The sequence below is a fragment of the Pristiophorus japonicus genome, chromosome 7 (assembly GCF_044704955.1).
Source record: "Pristiophorus japonicus isolate sPriJap1 chromosome 7, sPriJap1.hap1, whole genome shotgun sequence".
Lineage (NCBI taxonomy): Eukaryota > Metazoa > Chordata > Chondrichthyes > Pristiophoridae > Pristiophorus > Pristiophorus japonicus.
The window spans coordinates 205,804,489-205,823,972 of record NC_091983.1 but is presented as its reverse complement, the minus strand read 5'-3'; the positions used below and the strand labels follow the sequence as shown (position 1 = coordinate 205,823,972).

At 47.2% G+C, this 19,484-nt stretch overlaps 1 protein-coding gene across 2 annotated transcripts in view; it reads right to left on the bottom strand.

Moving 5' to 3' along the window:
• Window positions 1–15,685, bottom strand: part of LOC139267426 (TOG array regulator of axonemal microtubules protein 2-like) — a 191,086-nt gene extending 175,401 nt beyond the window's left edge. The window contains exon 1 of one of the 2 annotated variants that reach the window (XM_070885736.1): window positions 15,628–15,685. The gene's annotated coding sequence lies outside the window, so the exon portion shown is untranslated. The remainder of the gene's footprint in view (window positions 1–15,627) is intronic. The other variant, XM_070885738.1, reaches the window with a different exon arrangement.
• Window positions 15,686–19,484: the final 3,799 nt, after the last annotated feature.

The window sequence follows — 19,484 nt, the reverse complement described above, 5'->3', positions numbered from 1 at the left end:
AATTTCAGGGGCAGTGATGCTCTTCCCTGGTCTCTGTGATCTGATGTGTGTTGCCTGTATCAGGGCTTGTTCGCCTCTTTTTCTTTTAACATGCACAGATGTCACAGATTATTGATGTGACTACTGGTAACAATTTCCCATTTTGAGTAGCTCAATGAACTTTAATTGGCACAGTCAAGGTCAAAGCTGTAGGGATAAACATGTCCGTTCTTTGGGATATTGGTGGGATTTTCACATTTGGTGAAAAGTCACCAGCAGAAGTTGAAACCAGTCTATGTCAATGTACCTTTGGGGTTATACCAACAGCAACTTGCTTTTATATAGCCATCGCGCATTTAGTGCTGGGATTTAGCGATGCTCCTGCCCACGTTACAAAGAACAAATGCACCCGACTATCTTACATACCTGTTGGGTCACCTCTCAATCGCCTTTCAAGGCTGGAAACCCCAATTTTTCCCAGTCAGTCAGCTGACACTAGGAATCACCAAAACACTCACCAAAATACACAGAAATCTACCAGGGCATATCTCAATAAATCAAACTAGTCTATAAAAAATATACCAACAACAACTTGCATTTATATAGCGTCTTTAATGCAGTAAAACTTCCCAAGGTGCTTCACAGAACGTAACCAAACAAAATTTTACACCAAGCCACGTAAAGAGATATTAATGCAGGTGGTCAAAGAGGTGGGTTTTAAGGAGCGTGTTAAAGGAAAAAAGAGCGGCGGAGAGACTTAGAGAGGAAATTCCAGCGCTTGGGACCGAGCATCTTAAAGGAGGAGAAAGGTGGAGAGGTTTAAGGAAGGACATCCAAGGGCTAGGTGGCTAGTGATCATGTACAAACACGTCAGCATGAGTCAGCAAACAAAAATTCGTAAAACAACTGCAATGATATAGAATCATAGAAATTTACAGCAGAGAAGGAGGCCATTTCATCCCATCGTGTCTGCCGGCCGACCAAGGGCTATCCAGCCTAATCCCACTTTCCAGCATAGCCATGTAGGTTACGGTACTTCAAGTGCATATCCAAGTATTTTTTAAATGTAGTGAGGCTTTCTGCCTCTACCACCCTTTCAGGCAGTGAGTTCCAGAAGAAATTTCCCTCATATCTCCTCTAAACCTCCACCCCCCCCCGCCCCCCAATTACTTTAAATCTATGCCCCCTGGTTGTTGACCCTTCTACCAAAGGAAACAGGTCCTTCCTATCCACTCTATCCAGGCCCCTCATAATTTTATACACCTCAATCAGGTCTCCCCTCTGTTCCAAAGAAAACAGACCCAGCACCTTCACTCTTTCCTCAAAGCCAAAATTCTCCAGTCTTGGCAACATTCTTGTAAATCTCCTCTGCACTCTTTCCAGTGCAATCACATCTTTCCTGTAATGTGGTGACCAGAACTGCACACAGTGCTCTAGCTACGGCTTAACCAGTGTTTTATACAGTTCAAGCATTACCTCCTTGCTCTTGTATTCCATGCCTCGACTAATAAAGGCAAGTATAATGCCTTTAATGCAGGAAAATGTCCCAAGTACTCACTCAAAAACAACACAAAGTACACGAGAAAAACAGCCAGTAAATACAACAAAAGACAGCAGTAAAACTCGTGCTACAGTTTGTAACAGCAACATAAACAAGCAGACACTTTTAGGCTGTTGTCTTATGACGGTGATTCTCGGCTGCCCTCCCACTGCCCTTCTCCCCATTTACTGTCCCATTCTTTGGCCAGAGGTACAACCAGTGAATCTCCTCATAGATCACAAGTTCCGTGGAAAAGTAGGTCTGTGCTGCTGCCTGAACAAATGAGGCAGTTTATATTTCCAAAGGGCAGCCATCAGTGTAATCTTGCTGTTAGCTGTGTCCTGGTAAAATATACACGGCAACAGAGGAGGTTTGCCACTGGTCGTTCTGTTATTCTATCGGCACCAGGCAGAAGTGGATCTGTCCTCCAACACTTGTAGCGAAGCAGAATTAACCAGTTATCACCTTTGTGATCACTCTAATCTAGTACTGCTTAAAAAATGGCTTTTTCTTTTAATTTTAAACTCACAAGAGCATTTACGCAACAACAGCAAAAGTGAAATACTCCAAACAGGAAAATGGGAGACAGGCCCAAGAAAACAGAGGCTGGGATTCTCTTGCAGAATCAAACAGAAACAAATGTTTTTGAAGTGAAGGATGAAAGGGCACAAGCGCAGTAACCAGAGGAACAAGTATTACTTACGCTTTGAGATACAGGTGTAGCTCACTCACCATGATCCAAAGGGCAGGTTCAGCCCTGCAGCTGTGAGCCTCACTCACACCGGTCCCTGGGTCAATTTTCCCCGCGCACTGCTCGGCATGCAACAGCCAAGTCTCCCCTGCCTGCTCAGCTGAGGTTGGGGCTCCGAGAACATATACTAGACCGCCTAAGCACAAACTTGGCACACTCGGGTGGTTGGACTAGCACCAACTGGGCAACAGTAGAAGTTACGAACGTCACTCTATTCGCATCTGTGTTCCCTGGAAGGCGCCCAGATATTTAATACTGTGTTGCTCTAGGTTGCATTCTACATTTCTGCCATTTCTGTACTAAACAAGCTACAGAGTCTATATTTCCTTTTTAAATTGTGAAACTAAGTGAAGGGCCAAGGTCCACAGTGCAGGACAGCGAGGTTGAAAAGAGTAAAAGCAGATGGTAAATTAGGAAGCAGGAATGAGGAGTTCAAAACTTGCAGATTATAGTAGGAGGGTTGAGAGAGGCCAATTTCCACAAGTCATCATCATAGGCGGTCCCTCAAACGAGGATGACTTGCTTCCACATGAGTTCACACATGTTTCAATGAAGGATCCGATGTTTCAGTCCTGAACTCCAATTGAGGGGTGGGGGGGGGGAAGATGCCTGTGCGTTAATTTTTTTAACGTGTGGTGACCGTTGCACATCATCCACCACACGGGCTTGACAGAGCTAGGCCTTTATCCAGTGGCAAGGGTTAACCAGGACGACTGGAGACCTGCTCTGCTGCACGGACCTAGTGCGCACACATATCGCAGTGTGGGCTGGCCCGTGCTGCCCCTAGGCCCTCGCCTCTTCTGGGCTCCATATTCTCATTTGCTGCACCTCCGCCACGATCTCTCGCCGCTCCCCCGTCACAAACATTCGCCGCACCTCTGCAACAAACGTTCGCCGAACCTCCGTCACGATCACCCACCAGATCTCAGCCTCATCACTCCTCCGCCCCGATCACTCGTCTCAAGTCCACCATGACCTGCTCGCTCCTCTGCTTTACCAGGGCCCTGTCGATGCTCCTGCCCATGCTCCAAATGGCGACCTGGGCCCTGATGACGTCACCCAGTCACCTACCTCGAAGCTGTCGCACATTTGTGTCAGCTCACGCTGGAAGCTGCAGTGGCATGCTCCAGCTCTCTTTATAGCCCCGACCTGCGGAGGTGTTCTCTCGCAGGTCAGGGTGGCCCAAGATGTCCCAGGGCCCAGCGCTCTTTTTATAGCCCCGACCTGTGGAGATCCACACAAAAAATCCCAATCCAGATCTCATGCAAACAAAATAATTGGTCTTCAAATACATTTTGTGAAAAATACTATTTAAAGCACTTGCATGGTACTCTATGCAAGTTTTGGTCTTATGCTCTTGGGTATACTTTAAACTTTAGTTTTTGTCACAGATATTTCTATTATAATTATCTCCTTTCTAAAGTTAACATAGTCCACTCATAATTTCATAGTTTATTAGCTTTCAGATCAGCATATCCTCTGGAAATAATTCTGTTATCACCAGTGGATTGACCATGGGCCACAAGTCAGTGTTTGTTTGCGTGTGTGTGTGTTATACATATGGGCAGCTGTAACTTCAGCTGCCTAGGAACCACATTCTGGAATTCCATCCACCTCTCCTCGAAGATCCTCCTTAAAACCCATCTCTTTGGAATGGTATCCATTTATTTCTAATTACGCCTCTGTGATAAGCCGTGGGACATTTTTCTACATTAAAGTTGTGTAATATATATACAGGTGATAGAGTTGGGTGAGAGATTTCAGAAATTTACTCCTCTGCTCCAGATGTTTGCAGCTGTATTATGACAGCTGACAGCAAAATTGAATGGTAAATGTTGACAGAAAAGTGTGACCAAAAATCATGACAAGAAGTGTGTGGCTTATACAAGATTTTAATGGTGTATATATAGATGTAACACATCCTCTGTTTTCAATGGTAAAATGATGCATTAATCCATTTTTTAAAATTCATTCATGGGATGTGGGCATCGCTGGCAAGGCCAGCATTTATTGCCTTTGAGAAGGTGGTGGTGAGCAGCCGCCTTGAACCGCTGCAGTCCGTGTGGTGAAGTACTCCCACACTGTTGTTGGGTAGGGAGCTCCAGGATTTTGATCCAGCGACGACGAAGGAGCGGCGATATTTCCAGTCAGGGTGGTGTGTGACTTGGACCTGGTGGTGTTCCTATGCACCTGCTGTTCTTGTCCTGTTAGGTGGTAGAGTCACTAATTTGGGAAATGCTGTCGAAGATGCCTTGGCGTGTTATAGATGGTACACGTTGCGCCGGTCATGGAGGGAGTGAATGTTGCGGGTGATGGATGGGGTTTCGATCCACAAGTAGGGGTTCCTGGTGAACAGAATAGAGCCAGAGCGAGGAGAAAGGGCAAGAATGATGCTTTATTTCGAGCTTATTATGAGAGGAAAGTCCGAGAAGCATCATTGCAGCACTGATAAAATAAAGAAATTCAATAAAATCAGGGAGGTTAGAGGCTCAAGGTGGAAAGAGTCCTGTGTTTTGGCATCGTAGTAAATCTTCTCAGCGCCCCATCCCCAGCTGAACAGATGGTGTAGACGGCGGCAACTTGGCTTTTGCATTTCGAGCAGTACACAAACAAATTGACCAGAAACGCAGGAGTTTCTGGAAGCTCAATCATCAGGAAAGTGATGGAAGGTTTCGTCCTCAGTGCTATTAAGTGGCACTTACTCACCAATAACCTGCTCACCGAAGCTCAGCTTGGGTTCCGCCAGGACCACTCGGCTCCAGCCCTCATTACAGCCTTGGTCCAAACATGGAGGCGAAACATGGAGGCGAAGTGAGAGTGACTGCCCTTGTCAGCAAGGTAGCATTTGACCGAGTGTGGCACCAAGGAGCCCTAGTAAAACTGAAGTCATATGGAATCAGGGAAAGCACTCTCCAATGGCTGGAGTCATACCTAGCACAAAGGAAGATGGTTGTGGTTGTTGGAGGTCAATCATCACAGCTCCAGGACATCGCTGCAGGAGTTCCACACGGCAGTGTCTTAGGCCCAACCATCTTCAGCTGCTTCATCAATGATCTTCCCTCCATCATAAAGTCAGAAGTGGGGATGTTTGCTGATGATTGCACAGTGTTCTGCACAAATTCTTTGAAAATTTGCTGGAATTCTTTGAGGATGTAACAAACAGGGTGGATAAAGAGGAACCAGTGCATGTGGTGTATTTGGACTTCCAGAAGGCATTTGACAAGGTGCCACATAGAAGGTTACTGCACAAGGCTAAAAGTTCACGGGTTGGGGGTAATATATTAGCATGGATAGAGGATTGGCTAACTAATAGGAAACAGAGAGTCGGGATAAATGGTTTATTCTCGGGTTGGCAATCAATAACTAGTAGAGTGCCGCAGGGATCAGTGCTGGGACCCCAGCTATTAACAATCTATATTAACAACTTCGATGAGGGACCGAGTGGAACGTAGCCAAGTTTGCTGACGATATAAAGATGGGAGGAAAAGCAATGTGTGATGAGGACACAAAAAACCTGCAAAAGGATATAGACAGGCTAAGTGAGTGGGCAAAAATTTGGCCGATGGAGTATAATGTTGGAAAGTGTGAGGTTATGCACTTCGGCAGAAAAAAATCGAAAAGCAAGTTATTTTTTAAATGGAGAAAAATTGCAAACTGCTGTGTTGCAGCGGGACCTGGGGGTCCTGGTGCATGAAACACAAAAGGTTAGTATGCAGGTACAGCAAGTGATCAGGAAGGTCAATGGAATCTTGGCCTTTATTGCAAAGGGAATGAAGTATAAAAGCAGGGAAGTCTTGCTACAGTTATACAGGCTATTGGTGAGGCCACACCTGGAATACTGCGTACAGCTTTGATTTCCATATTTAAGAAAGGATATACTTGCTTTGGAGGCAGTTCAGAGAAGGTTCACTAGGAGATGAGGGGGTTGACTTATGAGGAAAGGTTGAGTAGGTTGGGCCTCTACTCATTAGAATTCAGAAGAATGAGAGATGATCTTATCGAAACGTTATAAGATTATGAGGGGGCTTGACAAAGTGGATGCAGAGAGTATGTTTCCACTGATAGGGGAGACTTGAACTAGGGAGCATAATCTTAGAATAAGGGGCTGCCCATTTAAAACTGAGATAAGGAGGAATTTTTTCACTCAGAGGGTTGTAAATCGGTGAAATTTGCTGCCTCAAAGAGCTGTGGAAGCTGGGTCATTGAATAAATTTAAGACAGAGATAGACAGTTTCTTAACCGATAAGGGAATAAGGGTTATGGGGAACGGGCAGGGAAGTGGACCTGTCCATGATCGGATCAGCCATGATCGTATTAAATGGTGGAGCAGGCTCGACGGACCGTATGGCCTATTCCTGCTCCTATTGCTTATGTTCTTACGTTCAGTTCCATTGGCAACTCCTCAGATAATGAAGCAGTCCATGCCCGCATGCAGTAAGACCTGAATGACATTCAGGCTTGGCTGATAAGTGGCAAGTAACATTCGTGCCAGGAAATGATCATCTCCAACAACAGAAAGTCTAACCACCTCCCCTTGACATCAACAACATTACCATCATTGAATCCCCCACCATTAACATCTGGAGATCACCATTGACCAAAAACATAACTGGACCAGCCACATAAATACTATGGCTACAAGAGCAGGTCAGAGGCAGGGTATTCTGCTTGAGTGACTCACCTCCTGACTCCCCAAAGTCTTCCACCATCTACAAGGCACAAGTCAGGAGTGTGATGGAATACTCTCCATTTGCCTGGTTGAGTGCAGTTCCAACAGCACTCAGGAAGCTCAACTCCATCCAGGACAAAGCAGCCGCCTGCTTAATTGGCACCCCTTCCACCACCTTTAACATTCACTCCATCTATCACTGGTGCACCATGCCTGCAGTGTGCAGCATCTACAAAATGCACTGCAGCAACTCACCAAGCTTCTTTGACAGCAGTTCTCAAACCCACAACTTGGAAGGACAAGGGCAGCAGGCGCGTGGGAACACCACCACCTCCATGCCCAAATCACATGAATGAATAAAAGAAAACGTGGCACTAGAGTCACTGGACAGGGGTTGTGGCCACCCATGAATTTCTGGTACTATGGACTCAAATTTCAAGTGCATCACTTCTCACTGTGGCACTCACTGAAGATTAGGTGATATCTCATAAAAGGTGACCGAAAATCAGGAGGCAGAGGCAACACGAGGTCACTTGCACATGCCACCCAAGAACTGGCTCAGTAGCATTGGCAGAGGCTTGGCAACAGATCAATTGCCTGCTCTTGTAACTACAACAGGAAACGTGTGGGGAGGTGGCATGCACACGGCGGTGGGGAAGGAGGTGGCATTAACTTAACAAAGTCAGTCAGCAGTCAGACAGTTTGGCTCAGTTGGTAGCACTCTCCCCTTTAAGTTAATAATATAAAAACATAAGAGTAAGGAGCAGGAGTAGGCCATACACTTCTTGAGCCTGCTTTGCCATTCAATAAGATCATGGCTCATCTTTGACCTCAACTCCACTTTCCCGCTCAATCCCCATATTCCTTGATTCCCCGAGTGCCCAAAAATCTAGCGATCTGAGACTTGATCCAGGACAGCAGAGACACCAAGGGAAGTATCTAGTCCCATCTCCAGATGCAATCCATTCTGGAGGATGAAACTGTGTGGTTGAGCTTCCTTGACAGCCTAGTCATTAAAAGCATCTCTAGGTTTAGCACTGAGCCACAGAGGCATTAAAATCCCAGGTTGGATTCCAGACAAGTGTTGAGCTAACTGATCATTGCCAGGGCATTAATTGGTATGCGACAACTGATGTCAGTGCCCATGCTTAGACAGGGGGAATGCAATCAGTCAGAATACCTGTTCTGATCACTATCCAATAGCCTGGACTGGAGGCACAAGAATCAGGTTTGGCTTAGCACTGGGCCCTCTCTATATCTAGAGCAGCCTGCTGGCACTCATGGGCATGTATGAAGAATGAACACAGTTTTTGTACCAGAGGGCAGTGGGCACCAATGGATCTGTATCCCAGCAGGAGTTCAGAGGAGAAAACTTAAGAGGGAGTGGGGGCAGAGAAACAGAAACAGAAACATCAATGCTAGATACACACACCCTAAGACCCGTGTGAGCGAGCAAAATAGAGCTCAAAATAAGAACTATGCCATGGGAAAGAATGTGCTAAAATAAGAGGATGTGTGATGAATCTTGATTTCAACAGTGTGAAAGCATGGTGGAGGAAAAGCATAAGTACAACTTGTTTTGAGCACAAAGGGATGTTCAGAGAGCATTGCAGCATCGAGAATATATACGACCAATGTCCCCTTTAACCTACATGGCCGCGCAGTGCTCCAGGGTCCCACACAGCTGGTGAGCTGGCCTTTAAATTGAAATGGGCCACGCAGCCCGTTAAAGGGGCCGTGCGGCCTAAAAAAAATTATAGGGAACATTGTAATTTTTTTTACCATCCCATTTTTTTGCGAAAAGTCAACAAAGTACAAGAAAAGGCGAAAGCATGCCAATAGACCTGAGCTCCCCCCCTCCCCCACCCACAATCCCAGATACTGGATCCCGATTCTCTGTACTCTCAAACCATGAGATCACCCTCCTATATCTCAGGGCTACCCCAATGTTCTCTGATCCCAGGACTTCCCTCCCCAATGCAACTTGATCCAAGGATTCCTCCCCCAGATTTAGACCCTGGGGACCCACTCACTGTTGTGGGGTTCCATGAAAATACGAAATACCCTGCCCAGTATTGCCAGACCACAGGCCCCGATATGTCTTTACTATACAGTATAAATGCACATGAGGCCCATACTTGAGACAAGGTCACTCTGTGACCAGTTACCTTTATTACCAAGACCTCAAGTGATGAAATAGAAATAGAAATAGAAATGAAGGTGGGTGGAGCTTCCCCTTTTATACCTGAAAGTCCAGGTTAGGAGTGTCTCCCACAAGTTCACCCCCTGGTGGTCAATGTTCTCAAGGTGTACAACTTAGGTCAGCTTATACATGGGTTACAATGATAGTTGAATACATGACATCACCCCCACCAAAGTCTTATTGAGATCACAGGTTAAGTTTCTCTGGTGGTTTACGCTCCCTTGTAGAGCGTCTGAGTTGGGGCTCCGGTTGTTGGGTGCTGGCCTGAGTATCTGCTGTTTGTGGTGCCTCAGGCCTGTCTGGACTGCCCACAGTGACTGGGCTCTCTTCCACTTGGCTCCGGTGTTTCAGTCACCTGTGGTGGAGTGAACTCTACGTCGTGTTCTTCCTCTGCTTCATCTATGAGGTTGCTGAACCTCCTTTTAGTTTGATTCATGTGTTTGCGGCCGATTTGTCCATTGATAAGTTTAACTAAAAAGACCCTATTCCCCTCTTTGGCAATCACAGTGTCTGCAAGCCATTTGGGCCCTGCAGCGTAATTAAGGACAAAAACAGGGTCATTGACATCAATACATCACGCCCTCGCATTCTTGTCATGGTAGTCACATTGTGACTGATGCCTGCTCTCAACAATTTCTTTCATAGTGGGGTGTATAAGGGATAACCTGGTTTTGAGCGTCCTTTTCATTAGCAGCTCTGTGGGTGGAACCCCTGTGAGCGAGTGTGGTCGGGATCTATTGGCCAACAGGAGGCGTGATAAGTGGCTTTGTAGGGAACCCCCTTGGATTCTGAGCATCTCCTGTTTGATTATCTGCACTGCTCGTTCCGCCTGGCCGTTTGAGGCCGGCTTGAACTGTGCCGTTCTGACATGGTTGATTCCATTGCTTGCCATGAAGTCCTGGAATTCAGTGCTTGTGAAGCACGGGCCAGTCGCTGACCAAGACATCCGTAGACCATGGGCGGCGAACATTGCCCGTAGACTTTCTACCGTGGCAGAGGATGTGCTTGAATTTAAAATGGCACACTCAATCCATTTGGAGTAGGCGTCTACTACAACCAAAAACATTTTTCCCATGAAAGGACCTGCGTAGTCCACATGGATGCGTGACCATGGCTTGGAGGGCCAGGACCAGGGGCTAAGGGGCACTTCCCTGGGTGCGTTGCGCAACTGAGCACACGTGTTGCACCTGCGAACACAAAGTTCCAGGTCTGCATCTATCCCTGGCCACCAAACATGTGACCTGACAATTGCCTTCATCATGACAATGCTCGGGTGCTCATTGTGAAGTTCTCTGATAAACACCTCTCTGCCTATCTGGGGCATGACTAATCGGCCTGAATCGAGAATTCATCCTTGCGCCTATGAAACGGTTTAAATTCCTCAGGGCATGCCCCGTACGTGGCTGCCCAGTCCCCATTCAGGATACATTTCTTAACTAAAGACAGTAGCGGGTCTTTATTTTTCCAGACTTTAATCTGACGGGCTGTCACAGGTGAGCCTTAGCTTTCGAAAGCTTCAACAACCATGACCATCTCAGCTTCATGCTTAGTTGTCCCCTCAGTGGTGGCTAGTGGGAGCCTGCTGAGTGCATCAGCGCAGTTTTCAGTGCCCAATCTGTGCCGAATTGTGTAGTCATAGGCGGCTAACATGAGTGCCCACCTCTGTATGCTGGCCGATGCATTCACATTTATGGCCTTGTTGTCGGCCAAAAGGGATGTTAGAGGTTTGTGATCTGTCTCCAGCTCAAATTTCCTGCCAAACAGGTACTGGTGCATTTTTTTTTACTGCATATACACATGCTAGCACTTCCTTTTCTACCATCCCGTCGCCCCTTTCTGCCTGGGACAGACTTTTGGAGGCATAAGCTACCAGCTGTAACTGACCATTGGCATTCACATGCTGCAACACATGCCCGACCCCATAGGACGACGCATCGCACGTTAAAAGAAGTTTCTTACACGGGTCATATAACGTTAACAGTTTGTTGGAGCATAACAAATTGCGTGCTCTATCAAAAGCCCTTTCCTGGCTGTCCCCCCAGACCCAATCGCAACCTTTGCGTAGGAGCACGTGTAGCGGCTCTAACAGCGTGCTCAATTTGGGAAGAAAGTTACCAAAATAATTCAGGAGCCCCAGGAATGAACGCAGCTCCGTCGTATTATGGGGTCTGGGTGCTCTCTGGATCGCTTCCGTTTTGGACGCAGTTGGTCTGATCCCGTCTGCTGCTACCCTCCTCCCCAGGAATTCTACCTCTGGAGCTAAGAAGACGCACTTCGCCTTTTTCAGTCGCAGCCCTACCCGGTCCAGTCTGCGTAGCACCTCATCCAGGTTGTGGAGGTGTTCTTCAGTAACGCGACCTGTGATGAGGATGTCGTCTTGAAAAACCACCGTCCTTGGAATCGACTTGAGGAGGCTATCCATATTTCGCTGAAAGATCGGGGCGGCCAAACGAATCCCGAACGGACATCTGTTATACTCAAACAACCCCTTGTGTGTCGTGATGGTGGTCAGCTTCTTCGACTCACTCGCCAGCTCCTGGGTCATGTAAGCTGAGGTCAGGTCCAGTTTTGAAAAAAGTTTGCCACCGGATAGCGTCGCAAAGAGGTCCTCCGCTCTCGGTAGCGGGTACTGGTCTTGGAGTGATACCCGATTGATGGTGGCCTTGTAATCGCTACATATCCTGACTGACCCATCCGCCTTGAGCACCGGCATGATCGGGCTCGCCCAGTCACTGAATTCAACTGGCGAGATGATGCCTTCCCTCAGCAGGCGATCCAATTCGCATTCTATCTTTTCCCGCATCACGTACGGCACCGCTCTGGCCTTGTGGTGTACTGGCCTGGCATCCGGGTTTATGTAAATCACTACCTTGGCCCCCATGAAAGTGCCGATGCCGGGTTGAAATAATGAGTCAAATTTGTGCATGATCCTCGCTCCATAGAACAAATTGCATTGACATCGCCCCATTTCCAGTTCATGACAGCAAACCAACTCCTCCCCAGTAGTGCGGGACCGTCCCCCAGGACAATCCAGAATGGCAACCTGTTCTCCGAATCTTTGTGGGTCACGACTACCGTGGCGCTGCCTAGCACCGGAATGATCTCCTTTGTATGGACTCAAGTTTCCACATGATTTGCGCCTGATTTTTAGGAGCAACTGGTGGAGAACAGACTATCTTAGAAATCGCAATTCTCCACATTTTTTTTTCTGCAGTTCTAATCAGGTAGAACAGTTCTACTTTGGAACAGAATTTTTTCTTCAAAAGGGGGCGTGTCCGGCCACTGACGCCTGATTTCAAAGTTTCCACAGTGAAAACGTACTCCAAACAAACTTAGAATGGAGCAAGTGAAGATTTTTGTAGAACTGAAAAAACCTGTTCTACACATTAAAAAATCAGGCGCAGGTTACAAACTAGGCGTCCGGAACGAGGTGGGGGGGAGGGGGGCAAGGGAACTCATTAAATTCTACAATAAATCCTTATTTATAATTCTACAAATATTATACAAATAAATCCAACCTGAATAAACATTTATAAGCAAAGAAAAGATTAAATAAACCATCTTCCTACCTGTGTGAAAGTGCTTCAGGCACGGAGAATGCTGCAGTCAGCCTGAGGCGCCCGTTCTTCCCGCGGGGAGAGGAGGTGCCCGTTCTTCCCGCGGGGGGGGGGGGGGGGAGAGGAGGCGCCCGTTCTTCCCGCGGGGGGGGGAAGGAGGCGCCCGTTCTTCCCGCGGGGGGGGGAGGAGGCGCCCGTTCTTTCCCGCTGGGGGGGGGGGGGGGGGAGAGGAGGCGCCCGTTCTTCCCGCGGGGGGGGGAAGGAGGCGCCCGTTCTTCCCGCGGGGGGGGGGGGGAGGAGGCGCCCGTTCTTTCCCGCTGGGGGGGGGGGGGAAGGAGGCGCCCGTTCTTCCCACGGGGGAGTGGGGGGAGGAGGCGCCCGTTCTTTCCCGCGGGGGGGGGGGGGAGGAGGCGCCCGTTCTTCCCGCGGGGGGGGTGGGAGGAGGCGCCCGTTCTTCCCACGGGGGGGGAGGAGGCGCCCGTTCTTCCCGCGGGGGGGGTGGGAAGAGGCGCCCGTTCTTCCCGCGGGGGGGGGAGGAGGCGCCCGTTCTTCCCGCGGGGGGGGGGGAGGAGGCGCCCGTTCTTCCCACGGGGGGGGAGGAGGCGCCCGTTCTTCCCGCGGGGGGGGGGGGGTGAGGGAGGAGACAGTGAGAAGGCTGCAAGAAGTCTCAGTGCTGATGTGCTGATGGCAATGTGCTTTTATTAAAAAATGTTCAATAATTAAACAGCTACAAAGAACTACAAAAATGGGCGACTGCCAATGTTTCCTTCACACTGCGCGTGCGCGAACGCTCCAACGCGCACGCGCAGCGTTGCCGGCAGGAAAAAAACTAATTTAAATAGTACCCGCCCCCTCCCACTTACAAAATCGGTGCGAGTGTAGGCTCCGCCCCCCTGGGCGCCGCGCCAAACAGACAAGGAGCTGCAGGGCTCTCCAGAATCGCGAGTTTTTTTTCCGGCGCCGTTTTAGGCGCGAAAAACGGGCGCCCAGCTCGGAGGGGCGCCCGTTTTTTATCGTGTGGAAACTTGGGCCCAATATGTCCGTAGCTGTGCGGCAATCAGCAATAATTTTGGCCTCCTGGCCTTGGACACCCACAACCTTTTGAACTGTTTGATACTCATCAGGGATTGGCTGGCCCCCGTGTCTAGCTCCATTAATACTGGGATGCCATTGAGGAGCACTTTCATCATTATCGGTGGCGTCCTGGTATAAGAACCGTATATGTGCTCCACATGAACTCGCTGAACTTCAGCTTCCAGCGATTTCCCGCAGTATTCATTTGGCCTCGTAGGGCTTACATCGGGTACGTCTTCCTCGTACATCAACCTGGCTGCAGGCTTCCTGCACATTCGCACCAAGTGATCGCTGATGTTGCAGTTTCTGCAGGTATATTGCTGATACCTCTGTTTGCCTCCACACCTCCAGCATGAGCTGGAGGCCCCGTTGTTGGAAACAAAAGGTCCATTACCAGTCGATCGTCTCTGACTGTCTCTGTAACTGTCCTTAAGCTCACCATTAACTGGTGTTGATGGCCCCATTACTGGCCGCATTGTCCATTGCGATGGCATGAATCACCGTTCAGCTAGCCACTGTCTCCGTTGAATTCCCCCTTTGGATTCGACTACATGATGGGGCATGTCCGATTGCCCTTGTCTGCCTAGAGAACTGTGTGCCACATTAACAATATTGACTCCCTGCTCGTTTGCTGCATTTGAGCCAAGATTTTTGTCATACATCATTCTGGTCTCTTCCTCCCCTGAGATAAATGTCTGGGCTATCAGAGCCGCCGCTTCCAAGGTCAAGTCTTTGGTCGCAATCAGTTTCCTGAAAACCCCAGCGTGCCCGATGCCCTCAATAAAAAAGTCTCGCAGCATCTCCGCTCTGCATGCATCTGGGAACTTACATAGGCTCGCCAGTCGCCGGAGATCTGCCACAAAGTTTGGAACGCTTTGCCCTTCTCGCTGCCGGTGCGTGTAAAACCGGTGTCTCGCTATGTGCATGCTGCTCGCCGGTTTAAGGTGTTCCCCGATCAACTTACTGAGTTCTTCAAAAGTCTTGTCCGCCGGCTTCTCTGGCGCTAGAAGGTCCTTCATCAGGGAGTACGTTCTGGATCCACAAACCGTCAGGAGATGAGCCCTGCGTTTGTCGGCCGAATCCTGTCCCAACCATTCCTTAGTGACAAAACTTTGCTGTAGTCTCTCAATAAAGCTGTCCCAATCATCACCAACACAGTACCTCTCTTCTGTGCTGCTAGTGGCCATGCTTACGTGGTTTAACTCCCAGTTTCTCGTCGCCAATGATATGTTCTTACTATACAATATAAATGCACACGAGGCCCATACTTGAGAGAAGGTCACTCTGTGACCAGTTACCTTTATTACCAAGACCTCAAGTGATGAAGGTAGGTGGAGCTTTCCCTTTTATACCTGAAAGTCCAGGTTAGGAGTCTCTCCCACAAGTTCACCCCCTTGTGGTCAATGTTCTCAAGATGTACAACTTAGGTCAGCTTATACATGGGTTACAATGATAGTTGAATACATGACAGGCCCCATTTCTAACGCTCTGAAATCCCAGGGCCGCTGACAAATAAATGTTCCTAATAATTATGTGGCATAACATGCCCTTATAAAAACTTTGACTACATAAGCACTGCCACAGATTATATATATTTATATATAAAAATACACACATATATACAGTCTCCAATTTCATTTCACGATGTGCTTATTTTCCCTGTTTGTATACATACCCATTATTTTGGGCATGAGGAGACAGAGAATGAGAAAACATTTAATATTTTTAACATTTGCAATCCGCTCCTGCGGATCGAATCATAGCAACAATTTAACAGCATTAAAAAAAAATCGCCAAATTGCCGTCAGCGCTGAAGCCCACAACCCAGCGAGGACCATTGAAAGCCCGACCTACCGGGCAGCACTCCGGCGTTGCATCCAGGGTCGCCAGACTAATGTTGGGCAGGTTCTATTTTACCCAAGCTTCTGTGGCAACAGTCGCCATGGTAATCAATCATCCCTTGCTGCTCGCTAATCAGAAAGCAACAAGTTCTAATGAAGAGCTGAACTCCCAGTATCCACACCGCCGAGGGAGGCAGTGTGTGTCCGGGTGTGAAACAATGACTGCACGCCTGACAGAACACGTCATCGTATTCACTCCCAGCCTCAGCACTAACACCAACTTTGTGAAGCAATTGTGCTGAAAGCAAGAACAGCAATTTTAACCAGGCAGTTGTGTGAACTATGATGGGGTGGGGGGGAAATAAAACCTTTGCTCTCGGCTCGCTTGCTAAAAAGGCGCGGAGCTGTGGGCCTGAGCTGCACAGGGCAGCGAGGTTTAACTGCACACTGGGCACTGCAAGCAGTTAGGGACTGTGCTTCCAGCTCCACAGCGGGAACGCTGAAAGAGGAAGAGAAAAAAGATGCATGCGCTAGAAATATACAGCAGGAACACCAGCACCAGTGAAGAGAAAAGACAGGTGGAGATTCTTCAACTGAACTGGAAGGGGTCTGTTTAATAAACAAAAAAAGTGTGTGTGTGGTGGGGGGGGGGGTATAACGAGGAGAAATGGAGAGAGAACTGGTGGAATGCCCGAACAGGTTTATCGAAAAGATGAAAACTGGTCATTGTTTAACTGAGTTAATTAAAATAACAAAAACCAGTGAAATACACACAGAAAATGCAAGAAACACCAACCAGGCTCCACAACACCCAAAGTACATAAGAATTAGGAGCAAGCCATACAGCTCCTTCATTCAATACGATCATGTCTGAACTTCCACCTCAACACTTTCCTGCCCTATCCCTTGATTCCCTTAGTGTCCAGAAATCTATCATCTCAGTCTTGAATATACTCATTGACTGAGCATCCATGACCCTCTGGGGCAGAGAAAAATCCAAAGATTCACAACTGTCTTGAATGAAGAAATTTCTCCTCATCTTGGTCCTAAATGGCATACCCATTAACCTGAGATGATTGCCCCTAGTTCTAGACTCTATAGCCAGGGTATACAGCCTCAACATCTACCCTGTCAATCCCCCTCAGAATGTTATACATTTCAATTGGATCACCTCATTCTTCTAAACTCCAAAGAATATAGGCCTATATGACTCAATCTCTCCTCATAGGACAAGCCCTCTCATCCCAGGAATCAATCTAGTGGAAATTTGTTGCACCTTAGGTAAAGAAAGAAAGACTTGCAGTTATATAGCGCCTTTCACAACCACCAATTCCATTTACAGTATTCCAGGTGCAGTCTCACCAAAGCCCGATATAATTGCAGCAAGGCTTCCTTACTCTTATATTCCAACCTCCTTGCAATAAAGGCTAACTAATAATTTGTCTTCCTAATTGCTTGCTGTACCTGGATGTTAACTTTCTGTGAAGGACACCCAAATCCCTCTGAATCCCAACATTTATTAGTCTCTCACCTTTTTAAAAAAATATTCTGCTTTTCCATTTTTCCTGCAAAAGTGGATAATTTCTCACTTCCCCACATTATACTCCATCTACCACCTTATTGCCCAATCACTTAACTGGTCTATATCCCTTTTCAGGCTCTTTGTGTCCTCCTGACAGCTTACTTTCCCACCTAACTTTATATCATCAGCAAACATGGATACAATGCACTTTGTAAGGGTTAACTTCAAACCACTACTCGGAGTCCGTTAGCCTTAAAGTAAATGCAGTTTATTATACAAGTCGACAGGGGAGACACTCTTCCTCAGAACAGTGCTCACTGAGGACCCGGAGAAGTAGTCCTTTATATAGTTTCAGATTAAGTCATTACGTAATTACGCAAGTTACAATTAATACATGATGATTGATTAATACATGATTGATTAGTAAAGCGCTGGCCAATCTGGCGTCTACATGCCTTAAATGATAATTTCGGATACAGGTTATTATGGTTCATTCTATTCTATCCTTATCTTGTTATTCAGTTTCATGTCTCCCTGTTCAACTTGTTATCTGTCTGTTCTTGCCTTCCAAGGACTTTGGTCGATGAATGAAAGGTTTGCTGGGCCTGTGGAATATTCCCACACTTGCCACTTGCCAATTTGTAATATTCCCCTCTTCAGCCCCTCCTGTTGGTCCCTGATTATATCTAAATTATCAGCCAACCACATATACGTTCTGAGCCATCTGCCGGTGATGGTGATCAAATCCAGCCCCTTTGGATTGCTTGTAGTTCCGTCTTTTACCAGAGTCCTTACATGCTACCCTTGACCACTTTCCTGGAATTATTTGCAAGCTACATATATTTGTTTTCGTACATGCAGAGCATGGGCTCGGGGGTCTAAGTTGTTTCCCTAACGTGTTACAAAGTCATTCGCCTCCCTATTACACTTACGTTACATAGTTCACAAGGCTGTTTGCTGTTCGACTAGAACCACTTGGTTGTATATCCTTCGGATCTTACACATCAGATATAGTTGGATTACAATATATATCCCCATTATTATCACAATCAGGTGCCATATTATTTTGAGGACCACATAGGCCTTAGGTGATCAGCCCTTAAAAATGTCCCACCAGTGGTGAACTGTGAGGCCACTTAGTTTCTCCATCACTCGAATAAGTTCTTGTCTTGTGTAACTCATTGCGACCTTTTGCCTGAGTAACCATTCCCTTTCTTCTCCCAGGTACTTGGTCACCTGAATGTGTTTTTTCAAAAAGGCCCTTAACTATCTTAAGTCCACTACCAGGGGTAGTACCGATAGTCCTCTGGTGCTTCTATGTTGTGCAATATTCTTCCATTGCCCTATTTGGTAGAACTTGGTCATTTTAACGTTGAAGATGACGTATATTTCCTTCCGACACTCATTTACCGGTGGTTTCAATCGGTCCGCGTTCAAATATACCGTGTAGGTACTGGTTACACATATATCATTTTGTCCGATTTCATGTATTATGATATCATTTAAGGGTTGCAGCTGCCATTCACAAACCCCTGCTGTGCCTGGCATGCTGCATGGTTCCACCACTGGTTTATGTAGCGGGTACACTTGCCCAAATAGCCACTTTACACAGTCCACCCCTTCGTGTGTTTTACTCTTCGGGTCTATCTATTTTCCGTAAAACCATGGCTTCCATAAGTTTTTGCCGAATAGCTGTGGTAGGGTTACAAACTCACACCATATCTGACTGTTAATAACATTAGCCAACAACATAATCATATTACATCCCTCTTCATCATATCGCGTATGCTTCATATCTGGCCTGAGTGTTAGATTTCGTTGGTCAAACTGAAACAGTTTAGCCCATCGTGGAGCATTCCCAGAGAATGCTATCCTTTCTAATTCAGCCCGTTGTCTTTCCTTAATCAGGCCCATTATAAGACGGTGAGTCTTATTGGCTTCCCGCGTTAAATTCCCAGCTAGTTTTATTTGCCCACTGCCATATCATTTTGTCCGGCAGCCATCCCCGCAGGCTATTGGCCTGTAAGGGTTCCTGCCACACATCTGACAGCCTTTATGGCATCTTTAGTCAATTGTCCCACTTTCTGTATTTTATTCTGCAGCGTCTCGATATCCATTGTGTTTAATGCTCCTAGTCCCGTTCCTAATCCTCCTAGTACTGTATCTAGTATGTTTCGCCGATTACGAGTTTTTGTTACCTTTAGGGCAAGATCCGGGTTCTTACAATACCTGGGTACCATCTTTCAGTCTTATTGCATAGTTATTGTTAAATTTATTATTGAAGGGGCTATCAGTGTGTTCAGACACGTATTGTGCAGCTTTTGTAAGTGTGGCATCCGTTCCTGGTT